The 18,208-nt window shown below is 35.7% G+C and overlaps 1 long non-coding RNA gene across 1 annotated transcript in view; it reads left to right on the top strand.

Moving 5' to 3' along the window:
• Nucleotides 1-13,554, top strand: part of LOC140642154 (uncharacterized) — a 40,261-nt gene extending 26,707 nt beyond the window's left edge. Inside the window, exons 2-4 of the long non-coding RNA XR_012038699.1 lie at nt 898-961; nt 1,378-1,452; nt 11,824-13,554. This is a non-coding gene — a long non-coding RNA (uncharacterized lncRNA). The remainder of the gene's footprint in view (nt 1-897; nt 962-1,377; nt 1,453-11,823) is intronic.
• The last annotated feature ends 4,654 nt before the right edge of the window (nt 13,555-18,208 follow it).

The raw sequence follows: 18,208 nt of genomic DNA, 5'->3' as shown, positions 1-18,208 counted from the left end.
AGGATGTGGAGAAAGGGAATCCTCTTGCACTGATGGTGGGAATGTGACCTGGTGCAGCCACTCTGGAAAACTGTGTGGAGGTTCCTCAAAGAGTTAAAAATAGATCCGCCCTATGACCCAGCAATTGCACTGCTGGGGATTTACCCCAAAGATACAGAAGCAGTGAAATGCCAGGACACCTGCACCCCGATGTTTCTAGCAGCAACGTCCACAATAGCCAAACTATGGAAGGAGCCTCGGTGTCCATCGACAGATGATGGATAAAGAAGCTGTGGTCTCTGTATACAATGGAATATTCCTCAGCCATTAGAAACGACAAATACCCACCATTTGCTTCGACGTGGATGGACCTGGAGGGTATTATGCTGAGTGAAATAAGTCAATCGGAGAAGGACAGACATTATATGGTCTCATTCATTTGGGGAATATAAAAAATAGTGAAAGGGAATAAAGGGGAAAGGAGAAAAAATGAGTGGGAAATGTCAGAAAGGGAGACAGAACATGGAAGACTCCTAGCTCTGGGAAATGAACTAGGGGTGGTGGAAGGGGAGGAGGGCGGGGGATGGGGGTGATGGGGTGATGGGCACTGAGGGTGGCACTTGATGGGATGAGCACTGGGTGTTATTCTGTATGTTGGCAAATTGAACACCAATAAAAAATAAATTTATAAAAAATAAAGAAAAGTTGTGTACTGTTGCAACATACCCACATTCAAGCACTAATTGAGTGAGAAATAAACTTATCTCAAAACACATAGCTGTGGGGATGTTTGTTACAATAGCTTGCATTATTGTAACCACTGTACTTGTGTATGGAAAACACCCCAGGGAGACAAGGAGTTGATTTTAGCCTGCCCATTATCCCAATCATGTTAACATTCCCCATATACTCCCACAGCATCTTCGACTTGAAACTTCCAGTTGTAAGAGAAATATGTTCTGCGGATGTAATGCACGACACGGTGAGTATAGTTAACAATATCGTACAGTCTATTTTTTTTTAATTTTTTTAAATTTATTTATGATAGGCACTCAGTGAGAGAGAGAGAGGCAGAGACACAGGCAGAGGGAGAAGCAGGCTCCATGCACCGGGAGCCTGACGTGGGATTCGATCCCGGGTCTCCAGGATCGCGCCCTGGGCCAAAGGCAGGCGCCAAACTGCTGCGCCACCCAGGGATCCCTCGTACAGTCTATTTAAAAGTTACTAAGAGAGTGGATCTTGAACGTTGTCATCACAAGAAAAAATTGTGAATATGTGAGGCACTGGGTGTTATCTAAACTTACTATGATAATCATTCTGCAATATATACATACATTAAGTCATGATGTTGTAAACCTTAACGTCATGTAATGCTATATGTCAATTATTTTTCAATAGAGCTGGAAAGAAGACACCATATAGACCTATAGCCTACCTTACTTGACAAACATCACCAGATTCTCTCAGGCAGACGTAAGTGTTTCTTCTATATATTTCTCAAAGCTGGTAAAGGGGCATTTGTTGAAAATGCCCCTACTTCCTTCCATATGAGACTTTAAGCTTCATAAGTGGTAGAAGTTTATTGGTATCTTCCCAGTGTCTTGGCTGTTGGATAAGTATTTGCAAAAATAATAATAATAATAACAAAATAAAATAATAAATGAATAAATGTGTGGTCTTTAAGACAGTTGGTTTAGAACTATTTTCTTACAGAGACAATTAGATAACATGGAGGGATATTTTTAACAGACTTCATTGAAAATAGGACAGTGTTGCTAGGAAATAACTGCATTGGATATTTTGATAAACACTTAGGATCAAAAGGCTACATTTAGCCTAATTAGAATGATTATTTCAATTATTTTATTTTTTTTTTATTTTATTTTTTAAATTTTTTATTTATTTATGATAGTCACAGAGAGAGAGAGAGAGGCAGAGACACAGGCAGAGGGAGAAGCAGGCTCCATGCACCGGGAGCCCGACGTGGGATTCGATCCCGGGTCTCCAGGATCGCGCCCTGGGCCAAAGGCAGGCGCCAAACCGCTGCGCCACCCAGGGATCCCTATTTCAATTATTTTAAAGGTAAAACCTAACATACAGGTTTATTAGCCATTTGAGATCTAGACAAATCCTTTCAGACACTAGGAGAGAAATGTTATTTCATTAATTATGAAAAGTGTCAGACTTCCAACCAATTCTAATGATGACACAGCCAAAAAGAAGAAATTGCGCATCAGTTAATGTATTTTTCATCCTCTATTACGTTTTTATATACATTCAGAAATATTTCTAAATTTTGGAATTTCTTAGAAGTTATTAGAAATAACACATGGTTTGTTTAAAATCAACTGAAAACATTCTCCAGTATTTGGAAATTTTGGCAAGACATTGAATCTATCCAGGTTTACCCAGTGACAAGCCCTAGGTCTGTGCTCTGGAGTAGACAGTTGTGCTGGTTGGTTTCCTAGTCACTGTCTGCTCTCACTTCTAGTAGAAGACTCTCAAGTGACCATTTCTTCTTCCTACTTGTTTGCATCCTTGAGAAAGTACCATTAATTTTCATCGCCTGCCCCTACAAGATGTGGGCACGCAAACCCAGCTGAGCCTGTTAGACTCTCTGGTACATTGATGGGGAGTTGAGTGACCCAGGTCTTGGGGACGGGGAGGAACCCTGACTGGTCAGAGCAGCCGCCTGACTCTGTCATTTTATTCTTGCTCCCTCAACCTTTGGGGCTGTTAGTTCTTGCTTTGTCCCAGCCGAGGTTTCCAGTTCTTCGTTCAGCGAATTCCCCTTGGTCTCAGACAGCCAGGGAGGGACCCGTTGCAACCTAAGCACCATCAGAAGACCTGTTATCATGATCTGGTTTCAGCATTACTTGAATGTCATCTGATCATTTCCTTCGTCCAATTTGGATACCACGATTGACATTTGTCAAACTTTTTTCAAATCTGAAAGAAGCAAAGGAACATGGCAGCTAATTGACCCCAAGCCTCCAGGGCATGGACTTCAGAAGTGATTTGCCAGACATGACAAATTAAAACCATGACTAGAATGCTCTGTGTTTCTAGAAGTTTACGTTTTTAAAGGGTTTTCATGCTATCATCTTATTAAATCCTCATAAAAGCTCTCAAGTGGATAAAAAGGGAAATATTACTCCCATCTTCAAGAGAGGAAATTAAGTTTGGAAAAGAAAGACACCAGTGAACCCTTGAGTTAAAGGGAAATGTCATTTCAGTAAAAACATTTTGCATAACAAGTCCAAGACTACAATGCAAAAGCACGCCTAGGGAAATCCTTTATTATTTTATTTTATTTTATTTTATTTTATTTTTTATTTTATTTATTTTATATTTTATTTTTTTATTATTTATTTTATTTTATTATTTTATTTTGTTTTCATATCTCATTGATTTTATTTTAATCATTGCAATCTGTGTATGTTGTTGCTGTAACAGTTAGTCTCTAGGTGGTTGGCCGTTTCTGCACAGACTCCTCTGGAGACTTTGCAGATGGTTTTAGGTCTCCAGGTGTCTCTACACACAGCATGTTACTTGGATCAGCAGAATTCCTCTGGGCCTCTTGGTTCTGCTCTAGATGAAGCTTATTTTGTTTACTGTCTTTATCAGCTGTTGATAACAGACAAATCTGTGGGTCCTGTTTCTCTCATGTGCTTCTTGAATAGGTGGTAGAGATGTCAGAGGGTCTTTGGCTGCACCAGCTCACAGGGGCATCTCTACCTGCCTAGTGGTCTTGTCCACCTTGGCACTGTCCCTCCACTTGCATTGACAGGGGACCAGCCTCTCCTTCCTTTCTTCTCTTGTGATTGGTTATTAGCCCCTGATGATCAGTTGTGGGTGGTTGTTTCCCGCTTGTATTTGGTGGTTCAATATATCTGTTAGGTTCTCATCCACGTTGAAGCCAAACCGTTGAGAAGTTATTTATTTTTAATGTAATTATATTATGGAAAAGAAACTATCTTGCTTTACTTATTTATTTATTTTTTTACCATCTTGCTTTAAAATAAAAATAAAAGACTTGGATTTCAGTTCAATATTTATCCTTCAATCTCCATTCCTCAGTAGTGCTATTCATACTAGCCTGGTTAACAATCTTTAATTGTGTAAAATCTAATAGTGACTTTTTATTCAAATAATATATACAGACGTATGGCATTATTATGACTCAATGAAGCTGATGATTTTCACTTTCAGTGGGGTCATGAGAGTCTGCACTCAAGGCCCTGGCAAAAACAAAAACAAAACAAAAACAAAAACAAAACCTTCTTTTCTTTCTTTCTTTTTTATTTTTTTACATTTTGTTTACCTATTCATGAGAGACACACAGAAAGGCAGAGACACAGGCAGAGGGAGAAGCAGGCTCCCTGCAGGGACCTAATGTGGGACTTGATCCCGGGACCCCAGGATCATGACCTGGGCCGAAGGCAGGCGTTCAACCAGTGAGCCCCCCCGGTGCCCCAGAATCCATCTATTTTTAAGAAATGTTTGCAAATTACTCCACACAAATTACATACACGGGGATGTATTATAAGCATACATACTTATATCTCAAAAATAGATTTAGTCTCTATTAGTAAATGTCTGGAAAATAATATTTGATTACTTGTAACTATTGCTACAATAGTTTCATTACTATTATATTCATAACTATTATATTTCATTACTTGTAACTATTGCAAGTTAAAATATTCCCTTTTTATGGCTTACAATACATTGACTCTATTTCTTTCTGTTCTTTTCTTGTTGGAAAAAAGAAACAACCAGCCACCACCATTTCTAAAATAGACTTCATATCTCTGATGACTATTTTTAAATTACTTCTCAATTTTTCTACCAGGCTAAATTACCTCTTTTATTTTAACATTTTTTTTCCTAATAGGTCTTGTTTTTCAACCTTTGCTCATCCCCTTTGCTTAACCCTTTCTAAACTTACTACCCATATTAAATTGCAATTGATTCATTCATTTGGGTGCCTAGTGGACATACAGAACTCTACAAAGTGTCTTTCATCCATATTCTTGTGATTTCAGCCAAGTACAGAAATTTTGATATAAATTTAAACAGCATTCTCTATAATGCATTAGAGGTTAAAAGATGAAGCCTGTGAAGGTTTGACTTCATCAGATAAAACCTGCCCTCACTATTGATTTTTAGGTGAATGGAGGACTGTAATTCACAGTGTCATTGATCATTCAGAAAAGTATTTTTCTTTCTCATCAGATCGCCCATGCATCTACAACTTCTAGGTTTCTGTGACAATATTTAAACATCTCCCTTTCACAAGTGTAAGAATGAGAGAAGAAACAAACTCTACAATTCAGATCTGTTCTGTATATACCAGTTTGTCTGTTTTCGTTGGCAAGGTAAGAAAAAAAGAAGGAAAGAAGAAAGAGAAAGAAAGAAAGAAAGAAAGAAAGAAAGAAAGAAAGAAAGAAAGAAAGAAAGTTAAGCAACTAGCCTGTTGTTTTGTTTTAACTGACAACTTTTTTTTTTCCTTAATGGCCTGAAGCATTTTGACTAAACTTTAGTTAAAAATAGTCACGTTTGTATCAGTGGACATAGACTTTAATTTTTTTTTTTTATTTGAAGCAAGAAAGTCAAGAGTTCACATTTTAGCTTTCAAAGTTGTCTATCCTTCCTTCAGCCTCTTTTCCCTTCTCATTCTCAATCCAAGATCATTAACTAATGCTACTAGTCAACTAGTTGCTAGCAAAACCACCTTCCATATACTTCACAGGAATGGCTATTCAACACTTTTCCCCACTATAGCTACTTTTTGGTACCTGTTATAGAACTGTAACTGCTCACCCTCTGGAGCCCACTAATGAGTTTGCTCCCAACAAGCTATGTGACCTGTTTAAGTCAAATTGCCATTTTGTTTCTCAGTTTCCCCATCATCTCTATTTAGCTTCCAAATTGGTCTAGTGCATAAATTAAAGGCAGACTATTGCATATAAGATTCGTTGCACATTGTCTAGCGTGTAATGAGTACTGCTAAAATAAATTCTATTAAAATACATAATATTCATCAATGTTATTAATTCATAAAATGAAAAAAAAATCATAAAATGGAGACACCCAAGCATAGTGAGGCAAGGCTAGTTACTATAAATGATAATCCCCAACATCCTCAACAAGTTTGTCATGGTTTTAAAAGTTTAAAATTTATCTGAATATTAATCTAAATGAACTCTTTTTTTTCTTTAAAAGTAATACCATAGAGCCATAGAGGAAAGTACAAAAATATCAAAAAGCACATGGATCCCTTCTGATGAAACAGCAGTCTTTTTGGTTGTTAGACATGAAATTTACTGTTGCATAATTGAAAGGAACTGCTTCAGACAAAGAAACATGAAAATAAAATAGAATTTTTAGAAGTTCAAAACCTTAAATCTAATAATAAATTTATCTACCCTGCAGGTGACCCAACAGTCATGATTAATTAGATTCCTAATACATTAAAATTTCAAACTGCATTTTCAGAGTTTGAGGAAACATATCAAAAGTAGGTGGAAACATACTATAATTGCATCAGATTTAGAAAAGTATTGTGTGCTTTCTCTAATTGCCCCCTCCTTTGTAACAACATCAAGTTAAACATCATTTCTAAATTATCCTTATTTTACAAAAATGCCCACAATAAAAGATAAAGTGTATCTTCAGAAAGAAAGATCTTTCTCCTGCTAGGGTAATTGTCTATTTAAGGTAGTTTATTATAGACGTGTTTCCAGCTGTAAACTAAGGATTTGGGCAAATGGTTTTGTCCAGTTCCTTGAAAAGCCAACATTTGTTCTTTTTTGCTTTTAAAGCCTTCATGCATTTTTGCTATTCTAAAGTAATGACGTGAAATGCACAAAAGTCAGAACTACGGGTGTGTAATTGAGAAATTTATTCATATAATGGCAAGTCAACTAAAATTTGGTGGCTAAGTGTTAATAATAATTTGGGTATAGATGTCATGGAACTGATAAAACACAAGATTTCATAACATTTATGAATACTACATTATGTTATCCCTTCTAAGAAAATATCTGTACTTTCAATCTGGTCGTGACCTCCTGCTATATTGGAATGCATGCTGAATGGAGCACCAGGAGGACTAGCTTCTGGCCTTGGTGTTCCCGAGCAGCTCCTGAGACATCAGACAGGTGTCCATTCTGAACCTCCATGTCCTCACTAAGAAAGCTGTAGCATTTAAATAGAGAAAATAACTTAACGTGTGGCGTTTTGTTGGCTGTTAGATGAGAAATGGTATATGAAAACACCAAGTGTAAAGTGAGGCTCATGGTAATCATTCAGCAAGTATAAATTGCCCTTTGTCTGTTTGAATTCCCTTTCCTCTCTTTCCTCCCTTTACTCCATTCCCTTTTCTAACGTCTGGCCTATAGGTTAAACTATTTACAGATTATCTCGTTAGTCTCTAGGTTAGTTTCTCTATAGTCTCTCTAGAGCTCAAGAGAATATAACTTTGAATGTACTTCTGGTTTCCCTTCAAAATGACTCTGTAGAAGGCCAATAATGCAGTTGTCTTTTTATATTCTAGACATTTTTGTACATTATCTTGTTTTGTGCTTATATAACTGCAAAAAGAGACTTTACTAGGAGAAAGTAGGTGTACAAATTATGCAGAGTGTAAATGATATTTGATATTAGAACATATGCTAATGGAGCCCTGGAGCCTTGATACAGATAGAAGTAATGTGAGACAAGGATCAGTCTGAGATATTTTAAAAATATAAATATTCTTTTTCAAAGAAGAATAATTATAATTGTGTTGACTTCTTGAATTCTTTTAAAAAACAGTTAAATGCAAATCACTTCAAACATTACTAGTTTTTATAAAATACAGGTATTTAAAATATAATAAAGTGTTTATAATTTTATGAAATGTTTTCATATTTGCACCTGCAAACAATGTCTAAATAGCAATTAGTGTTGGCTGAGCCTGAACATTTTATGAGCGCAATAAAACTTTAGATCCCCAAATTAAAGCAGATTTTAAAGTTATATTTAGTATTAATTTTCAAACTCAAAATCAGCAATTCCCTCATTGTAATAAAACATAACACTAATGAGATGATAACTCTTAGACAAGATTACACTAATTTGAATAACAAAAATGCTATGTTTAAATTTTGATTATATTAATTTGACATAAGATTTGTCCTTTTTATTTATTTATTTTTTAGATTTGTCCTTTTTTGAAGGAATAAGTTTGTATACAATCCCTCCTCTTTACATGTCCCATCCTGCCCTATGACAATTTCATTTCTTTATATCTTATATGCTTCTTGTAAAGTGCATCTATTTTTTATAATTTCATAAACAATTGGTAATTTATTTTGGTTTACTGAACCTTATATATATAATTTCTACATGCTATTCCTTTAATTTGTCCATTCATGTATTCATATTTAACTGATTGTCTCCCATATGCTGATAGTGGGCCAATTGCAGGAAAGTCAATATGATGAGAGATGATTTAAAACCTTAGGAGCCCTTACTCTATTGAGGAAAGAACACAATATGCTATTCTGTATAAGAAATGACAAAGGAGAATTACAGCAATGAAAATAGTGTGGTGATGTTATAAGACTTGTCTAACTGAAAAGAAGAGGGAAGTAACACATCAACCATTTGTGTGCAAGCACTTAATAAGCATACAGTACACATTACATAGTAGATGGTGTTACAAAAACTGGCTCACAACATGAAGAGAAATAAAATTACCCATGAAACTTGAATTTCAGATAGAATAAAAATCTCAATGTGAAAGGAAAAACTACAAGGTAATTATATTAATATATGAGAGAACATTTTACTGACATGCTAGAAAAGGACAGATTTAAAAATTTTTCAAAAATATAAACCAGAAAAAAATTGATGAATATGCTTACATAAAAATAAAGGAAATCTAGTTGACAAACGTTACCATTATGAAAATTAATAGATGACGGATTGTGAGAATTTTCAGTAGCTAAACCCAATACAGGCATATATCTAGACGTATATAGATAATACTTCTGTAAACTCGAGTCCACAACAAAAAGAAACCCAATGTCACTACATATTCTGGAAGTATGGCATAACATCCTCCCTACAAATCCAGATGTATGAGTCATTTTTAAATAGCTTTTGCTAAGTTATAATTCACATACCATAAAATCCATCTACTTCAAGTATACAGTTCAGTTTACAACACTGTGGACGGGACTAGAAGGTATTACGCTAAGTGAAATAAGTCAATCAGAGAAATACAATTATCATATGATCTCAATCATGTGGAATTTAAGAAATAAAACAGAGGAGCATAGGGGAAGGGAAGGAAAAATAAAACAAGACAAAATCAGATAAGGAGACAAACCACAAGACTCTTAATCCTAGGAAACTGAGTGTTGCCGGAGGAGACGGGGGTAGGGAGATGGGGTAACTGGGTGATGGACATGAAGGAGGGAATGTGATGTGATGAGCACTGGGTGTTACATAAGACTGATGAATCACCGACCTCGGCCTCTGAAACCAATAATATATTATATGTTAATTAACTGAATTTAAATATAAATGAATAAATTATAAATAAAGTTTTTAGTTTTAAGATATTTTTATCAGCCCAAAAAGAAACCGATAGTGGTCATTCCACATGCTTCCTCTCGTCCTAGGCAACCACTAATGTATTTTCTGTCTCTACAGATTTGCCTATTCTAGACTTTTTGTAATCGTGGCGTCACATAACATGTAGCATTTTGTGTCTGACTTCTTTCTTCTTTTTTGTTTTTTTTTCTGACTTCTTTCAATTAGCATGAGCCTCAGGGTTCATCCATGTGGTAACGTGTGTCGTTCACTGCTTCATTCCTTTGGATTGCCAAATAAAAGTACATTGTACGGATGGATATACATTTTGTTTATCTATTCATCATTTGATGAATATTTATTTATTTATTTATTTATTTATTTATTTATTTATTTTAAAGATTCTATTTATTCATGAGAGACACAGAAATAGACAGAGGGAGAAGTAGGCTCCCTGCAGGGAGCCCGATGTGGGACTCGATCCCGGGATCATGCCCTGAGCCAAAGGCTGACGCTCAACTGCTGAGCCACCCAGCCAGGCATCCCAATGAACACTTAGGTTGTATCTTGGTCCAACAGTTGCCCCACCCGCTTCCTCAAAAAAAAAAAAAAAAAAAAAAAAATTCCAAATCCACCCAGAAACTCAGAATTGACTTCAGTTGGATATAAACTTTGCAGATATATTTAGTTGAGATGAGGTCATGTTAGAATGGGTTTTAAACCCAAAGACTTGTGTCCTTATAAGAAAAAGAGAGGGCACACAGAAACATAAAAAAGAAAGAAGGCCATGTGAAGGTGAAGGTAGAGACTGAGAGAGGTGATTTTAAGCCAATAAATGCCAAGAACTGCCAGAAACGATCAGAAACTAGAAGATACCAAGAAGGATCCTTTTCCTGCGTCTTTCAGAGGGAGCATGACCTTGCAGACACCTTGATTTCAGACTTCTGTCCTCAGTAACTGTGAGATACTACAGGTCAATAGTTTGAACCCACCCTCTAGTGGGTTGTGCTGAGTGTGCATTTTTCAAAGCAGTATTATTTTTATGCTCTTTATTCAGTTTGTGCTGCTTTATTACAGAAGCCCTAGGAAATTGATAGAGATTGTTTCACCACTTAGCTGTTATGAATAAAAAAAAAAGTACAAAAAAGAGCAGACAAAGTATGGAAATAACCTAAAATGCTACTTATAGAACAGTTGTTAAAGTCCCTTAGTAATCAAAGAGAGAAGGTGTCGCTCACTCCACAGCTAACAGACCCAAGAGTTGAAAATGCTAAGGGTTTGTGTGGAGGTGTCCATATTTGAGCGCCCAGTCACCGTAGACTGCTGTAGTCACTCTGGAAGACAATATGATTGTACTTAGTTAAATTAAATGAAAATATACTCCATAACCCAGAAATTCCTCTCCTAAGGATGTATCTCAGGAAAACTTGTGCACATATCCACAAAGGGCCATGTCGGCACCAGTCACTGAGGTGTCCTTTGCAGAGCTGAGGAATGGTTGGCAGTTTCAAAGGGTCTTGCTGGAGAATTCTGAAGTTCCATGGTTTGTCCAACACACAACCCAGTGTCCAACACACAACCCATACCCCGTCTGACAACACGGAGATGCAGACGTGCAAAGGGATTCGCCCGAAGCTGTCCAGCAGGGTAGAACCAGACCCTTCTACATCAAACTACTCCTTGGGTGATTATAAAGTTGTGCTAAAAGGGTAAATATTTAAATAGTCCTCTTACTTTTAAAATACCTTGTTCATCTTTTTGCTTATTGATCCTGAGCATAAAAATAATACTGCTTTGAAAAATGCACATGTGAAGAAACATAAAAAATGCTGTACATCATTGTTACTCTCACAGCTGTAGCTACATAAAAATATCTGATTTAGAAAAAATAAGTGACAATGCATTACAAGCACGTTACAAAAGGGCATGAACCGGATAAAGGCTTGGGATGAGGTCTGATTAGCTGCCGGTGTCCTGAAGAAAAGTGCTTGGGACAAAGGACACAGTGGGAAAATGTTGTAAAGGAAAGGAGACTACATAATACACGGCAAACAGTGTTAAGCAAAACATCTGGAGGGAGAAAATAAGAATAATGGTGAGTAATGGTGTGGAATTCCATGGGCACATGAGAGGCCAAGATCAGATGTCTTGAAGGGAGGCTTCTCTGAAACCGATGTGGAGAAGAAATCGACGAAGTTGCAGCATAATTAATATAAAAAAGGTTAGAAGACTAATTGGATTTGTTTGGATTTACAGCCAGGAAGCGTGGCCAGCAATGAGGAATTCGGGAGAAGCCGAAGTCTAAGGAATGACTCCAGGCAGATTGCAAGTTTGGTGGAAGTGCCGTGTTTTCCAGTAATTGTTCTATGGACTCAATCCTAAGATGTGTGTGATGTCATTACTTTCCCTTACAGACAAGGACATTAAGACAGAGAATTTTGGAAAATTCTCCAAAGTCGTTCAGCTAATATATGGAAGACCCTAGCTGTGCTTCAGGCAGTCCAGCTCTTGAACCCACTCTTAAAGGCCGTGCTAAATTGTTCCATTTCAGGACACCCGGGAGGCTCAGAGGTTGAGAGTCTGCCTTCGGCCCAGGGTGTGACCCCAGGTCCTGGGATCGAGTCCCACATCGATCTGTGCCTGTGTCTCTGCCTCTCTGTGTGTGTCTCTCATGAATAAGTACATAAAATCTTTTTTAAAAAGCATTTAAAAAAATAGGGCACCTGGGTAGCTCGGCGGTTGAGCATCTGCCTTTGGCTCAGGTCATGATCCCGGAGTCCCAGGATCAAGTCCCACATCAGGGTCCCTGCGGGGAGCCTGCTTCTCCCTCTGCCTGTGTCTCTGCCTGTGTCTCTGTCTTTCATGAATGAATGAATAAATACATAAATAAATAAATAAACAAACAAACAAATAAATTCTTTTAAAAAATAAATAAAAAATAAAATAAATTGTCTCATTTCTGGTTACCTAATTCCTGTGCATGTCAGGAGATCTGCTATTTTTACATTTCCTATACATAATGGTTCAAAATTCATGAACTGATCATTTCAAATATTACCTCCCTTTTCACTAAGATGATAGTTTCTGTATATAATTTTTATTAAACAGTTGTCCCACATCCTGTCTTTAGTTTTTCCTCTATGCGGTTTCTCAGCAATTAGAATATTTATATTCAATAGAATGTAATTGCAGTCTGGCAGATGTTTATTAATTGAGGAAAATGTAACAACTCGATCTTAATTCACCTTAGAGGCCATGAATGTGTATTGCCACACTAACAAAAAAGGCAGATAAAAGGGAAAGAAGGAAGGATGGAAAGAGAGGAAGGGAAGAAGGAAGGAAAAAAGAAAAGAAAATTTGTTGAAGATGAAAATTTCCACAAAGAAAATCATTAATAAAGATCTATACCAAAATTGTAAATTCTGTTCCTCAAAGGACATATTTAAGATATTGACTTGAGTGAGAAACAATATTTGCAACTTGCAAGTATCTCCTGTATTTGCTCTTTAACCCAGAAATTCCACTGCCAAGTATATATACACACACAAAGTCATGTACAAGAAAAATAGATAACTTTTTTTCTGCATTTATTGAGATGATATATTTTATCTCCTTCAAATTTAATCTGGTAACATTATGTTAATTGATACACCAATTTAAAAAAACTTGAATTTCTGAAATAAATCCAATAAGATAGGTTACATTATCTTTTTTATTCATTGTTGAGTTTGGTCTGTTCATATTTGGGTTTGCATTTTTCATCTATGTTCATGGGTGAAATTTGTATGGAAATCTATTTTCATGCATTATCTTTGTTTTTTATATCAAGGCCATGCTAATCTTATAAAACAGTTGATATACATATGTTCTTTTCCCATTTCTTAGAACAGTCGGTGTTGTATTAGAATCATATGCCCCTGGAAGTTATAATATTACCAATGCCATATAGACTAAGAATTTTCTTCAAATAAAATTTTTGACTACTGATTTAATTCAATGATTTAGAATATATAGTTCTTCCTTTGTCAATGTATAACTTGTATTCTTCTAAAGATTTGTCTATTTTGTATGAATTTTCAGGTTTATTAGTATAAAGTTGTTCATTATATCCTATATTAATTTATCAAATCTCACTGAAGGTTAGTCTATTTTATAGTAATATAAATATATTACTAAAATATATATATTTATATATATATATAAATATATATATTTAATATATATAATATATATTTATATACTTATATAATATATATTATATATATAATTTATATATAATATAACAATATAATAGTAATATCTATTACTGTCATGAACCAACTTTAGACTTTGTTGATTACATTTGGTAAGTTTTTCATTTCATTAATTTTACTTTTTACCCCTAGCATTTCCAGTCACCTACTCTTTGGACTTGTTCATTTCCTTTTTCTAACTTTTGAGTTTGTTATTCTTTAGCTTTTCTGCCTTCAGATTTTCTCCCTTAGGCAAATCCTGGACATTTTCTTCTAACACTTAAACCCAAGCTTAAATTCACTGTATTTTTCAACTGTCTTCAAGATAGAGGGAGTGACGTTTCTATTCCATATTTCCACATCCACTAGATCTTGGCTAGGTCATGCATTATTTCCTTAGTATCTTATCAAATTCTTGATGTTAAAAAAGATTTTATTATTTTTTAGTAGTCTCTAATATCTAAATTGTTCTTAACTTGATTGATGACTCTGATGCTCAGCCCAAAATATTATTGTAGACACAAAATTGTATTCTTTCCATAGGCAAAATCCATTCTTTAGGATTTTCTCTTAAGACTGGAGCTCTATTCCTATCTTTATCCGTGTTGCTCCTTTCCACACTCTCCCCAGTTTTTACTTTATTCTTAACAATGAAGCAAATATTAGATGCAATCTGCAGTGATTGTTTAACTGATGTAAAAATGTGAAGGCTTCTTTTTCTGCATGTGCCCAGCCAGTGGTTCATTATATTTAAAATTGAAGCTTTTATCATCCAAAATATTATACCTTTTTTCATGGTATCATAGCATGCCAGTGCTGAAACAGACAACCTTGAAACCTCTTTGCTCTAAAATTAAAAGATTTATTTCTCACTCAGAGGTCAGTCCAATCCACCCTTGACAGCCAGGTTCCACGTGGTGATTCAGGAATCCTTGCACCTTCCATCTAGTAAATTCTCAAATCTTCCCACTGGATCCTTTGCAACTGTCTGAGAAACAAATGGGGATTAGAGGATTCTCAAGGGATTAATTAGTGTTTTGCTTCCTTTTGAACTAACTGACCATGAGCTTTTCATCTTTCTTCCTATTTTTGAGATATCTTACATTAAAGATGTCATTCTGGCAATAAGCACTGATTTCAGCTTCCAAATTAGTACAAGTTGTTCTTCATTTATTATTTAAATTCACCTACCTCTATATATTCAGATTTTTGGTAGTATATGCATCCAATAATTCCTGATAGAATGTTTATTATTCATAGCAATACAATTTTTTTTAAATTATAACATTTGACTCCACTAAAGTTTGTAGGTTCCTGCAAAGAAGACTTATGTGGTCTCTACTCTTACTTGCTGTTGATCTTACCTCTATTCCCACACATTGTGTGCTGATCATTTAAAATGAATAGAAGAACATTATAATTATTTTCCAGAATAATTATTTTTTATTTCATCTGTGAGATCGTTAAATTAATTTTACTTAAGTAGCGTTGGGGCAATGTTTTTAAATTTGCTTTTAAAAAATGATGTACCATATTCTACCATTTATCTTTCTTATTAGTCTTGTTTTTTTAATATTTTATTTATTTATTCATGAGAGACACAGAGGGAGAGGAAGAGACACAGGCAGAGGGAGAAGCAGGCCCCATGCGGGGAGCTCGATGTGGGACTTGATCCCGGGACTCCAGGATCACGCTCTGGGCTGAAGGCAGGCGCTCAACCGCTGAGCCACCCAGGGATCCCCTAGTCTTGTTTTTCTTACCTTTTCCATGCTGTTCCCTAAACTGTTTTATTCAAGTGTAATTTTGTCATATCGGTCCATGTCTGGGTAATAGAGCTCTGGAAATATGTATTTTAAAAACATAGTGTTGTGTATAATCTCATGTGATATTATCTGTTTTTTCAAAATTTTATTCTTCAAAGACTCAACATCCATGACATCACCCTGAAGTCATCTCCTACTTCGCCATTTGAATCGACTGTACAGTCTCTGCCTTCACAGAGAGATTATTTGTATTTTTATAATTGCACTTATTTCACTCTGCCCTGTATTATAACTAAGGTTTACATGAGTGTGCTCTGTTACTCTCCTCACTACTCTCTCAAATGGTCCATTCTATTAAAAGGGGCAGGATATAGACTTAAATTCTTAATGAAACTATGGTGAATCTGAGGAAAAAAAAATATTTCTGCTACTCCTAATTTATCTCCTTCTGTCTTTCATAGGACCTAGCATTCAGTTTTTGTGCATTTAGAAGTTACTTTAATAAGAAAAACAAATTCTTATTAAATAAATAAAATAATGAAAGATAAAAATAAGCTATAATATCAATGTTTTTAAAGATTTTTTTATTTTAGAGAGAGAGTGAGATTTGAGAGAGAGAATGAGGGTGTGTGCAGTTGTACAAGTTGAGGGAGGAGCAGAGGGAGAGAATTTCAAGCAGACTCCCAGAGTGTGGTGCCTTTTGGGGCTGGATCTCTCATGACCCATGAGATCATGAATTGAGCCAAAATCAAGAGTTGGTTGCTTAACTGACTCTGCCACCCAGATACCCCCACAAAGGTTTTTTGTTTTGTTTTGTTTTTTAAAAAGTGATGGCAAAAACATGTAACAAAATACCTTGACAATGCTATTATCACATATTTTTGTATAGTTTCAACTGTGACATATATAAATGTGTATTGTCATAATAAGAATCTTAAGACAAAATGGGAAGCAAAAAACAAAAGTAATATTGGGCATTAATTTAATTCAAACATGCTTATCGCTTCAAAGCCATACTTCACTTTGACAAGATTTTTCTGACAAGGTTTTGGTGTAAACTGAGTGGAAAAATGACATCAACTTACTAAGTACACATTTATTTCAACCTTCTACTTAGACACAGAATTACAATAACTGCAAGATGGGGCAGAGAAATCCTGACACAGCACAGATGACTTGCTGATGAGAGTAGACATGAAGAGTTGGGGAAGTTGAGGCAGATAAATTTCAGAACTGGGTATTTGTGAAAAGGGATCCATACAGAGAAATACTTCAGAAATATTCATAATGGCACCGGAGATCTGTAGTTAATAGCAGTCTGCAAAGGTATAGGGTGAGACTCTGTAAGGTTGGTTAAACAACAACAACAACAACAACAAAAATGCTGCAGAGAAAGTTGTAAGCTAAACAATCTCAAGACTCACAAAGGTCTGGGAAATGTTTGAGTTTCTACTAGCCGGGGTGGAGTACCTGGCACTTAGAAGAAAGACTGGAAAGGAAACATTTCAGTAGAAGTTCCAAACTACCCTTGGAGCCCACCAGAGTGGAACTTAAAAACAAGTCATTGTTTGAATTCAAAGGGTTAAATGGCTTACATAAAATGAACTTCAACACTCTTTCAAAGAAGATAATAAATCTAAACATTCAAAAAATGTAATAGTGTGAAACCTCTGATTAAAAATTACTAAACTTGTATAGCCAATAGCAACATGTTACACATCATCAGGTGAAAAGTCAGTAATACAGCATTGCCTCATTAAGCAGACAAGACCTTCAAATAACTATTATTAAAAATGCATATCAATTTACAGGTAAATATAAACATAATGAGAAAAAAAGGTGGATATAAAAAAAGAACCAAATAGAACTTCTGGAGATTAAAAAAAAATCCAACATCTGAAAAATAATTTCACTTAGTGGGCTTAACAGTACTGCTGAAATTGGAAAATGGAAAAACCACTTGGGAAAGCAGGTCAAGAGTTTATTATAAAATTAAGCTTTTACTTCCAACAGATAGTATAAGGATGTGTGAAATAAAATTTTTAATGCACAAAATTCTAAAATTTGAAGAAGAAATAAATAACCTGGATAGCTCTTTATCTACTAAATTAATTGAATTTCTGAAAACTTTGCAAACAGAATTACAGACACAACTGATATCATTAGAAAATTCTCTTAACATTGAAAGAAGAAATAATACATATTAAAAAATCTTTACCAAAAATTAAAGAATAGAGACCACTTTCTAATACATTTTATGATGTTAACATTACATTGTTATCAAATCAAAGGTATTACAAGAAAAAAGATCATCTTCATGAACATACATGCAATAATCCATAATGAAACATTAAAACATCAAATCAGTAATCTAGTAAAAAATATAACGTATTATTACCTTGGGCTGACCTCTGGGCTGCTCTCTGCCCCTTCAGGCTCAGGCTGCCCAGCGGGCGTGGTGACCGCAGATACGAGGCCCGGGCAATGCAAAGACTGCGGGAAGGGGGCCTGCAGCCTTTAGGCCTGTGCAGTGCCTGCCTCTGAGCTCCCTGCCCCTGAAGGCCGCGGCCCACCTGTGGTCTGCAGGAGACCGGCCCAGGCCTGCGGAGTAGACACAGCCCAGGTCTGCAGAGTAGACGCGGCCCA

The sequence above is a fragment of the Canis lupus genome, chromosome 11, assembly GCF_048164855.1.
Source record: "Canis lupus baileyi chromosome 11, mCanLup2.hap1, whole genome shotgun sequence".
Taxonomy (NCBI): Eukaryota; Metazoa; Chordata; class Mammalia; order Carnivora; family Canidae; genus Canis; species Canis lupus.
The sequence above is the reverse complement of the archived record's forward strand: the minus strand, read 5'-3'. Positions and strand labels throughout refer to the sequence as shown.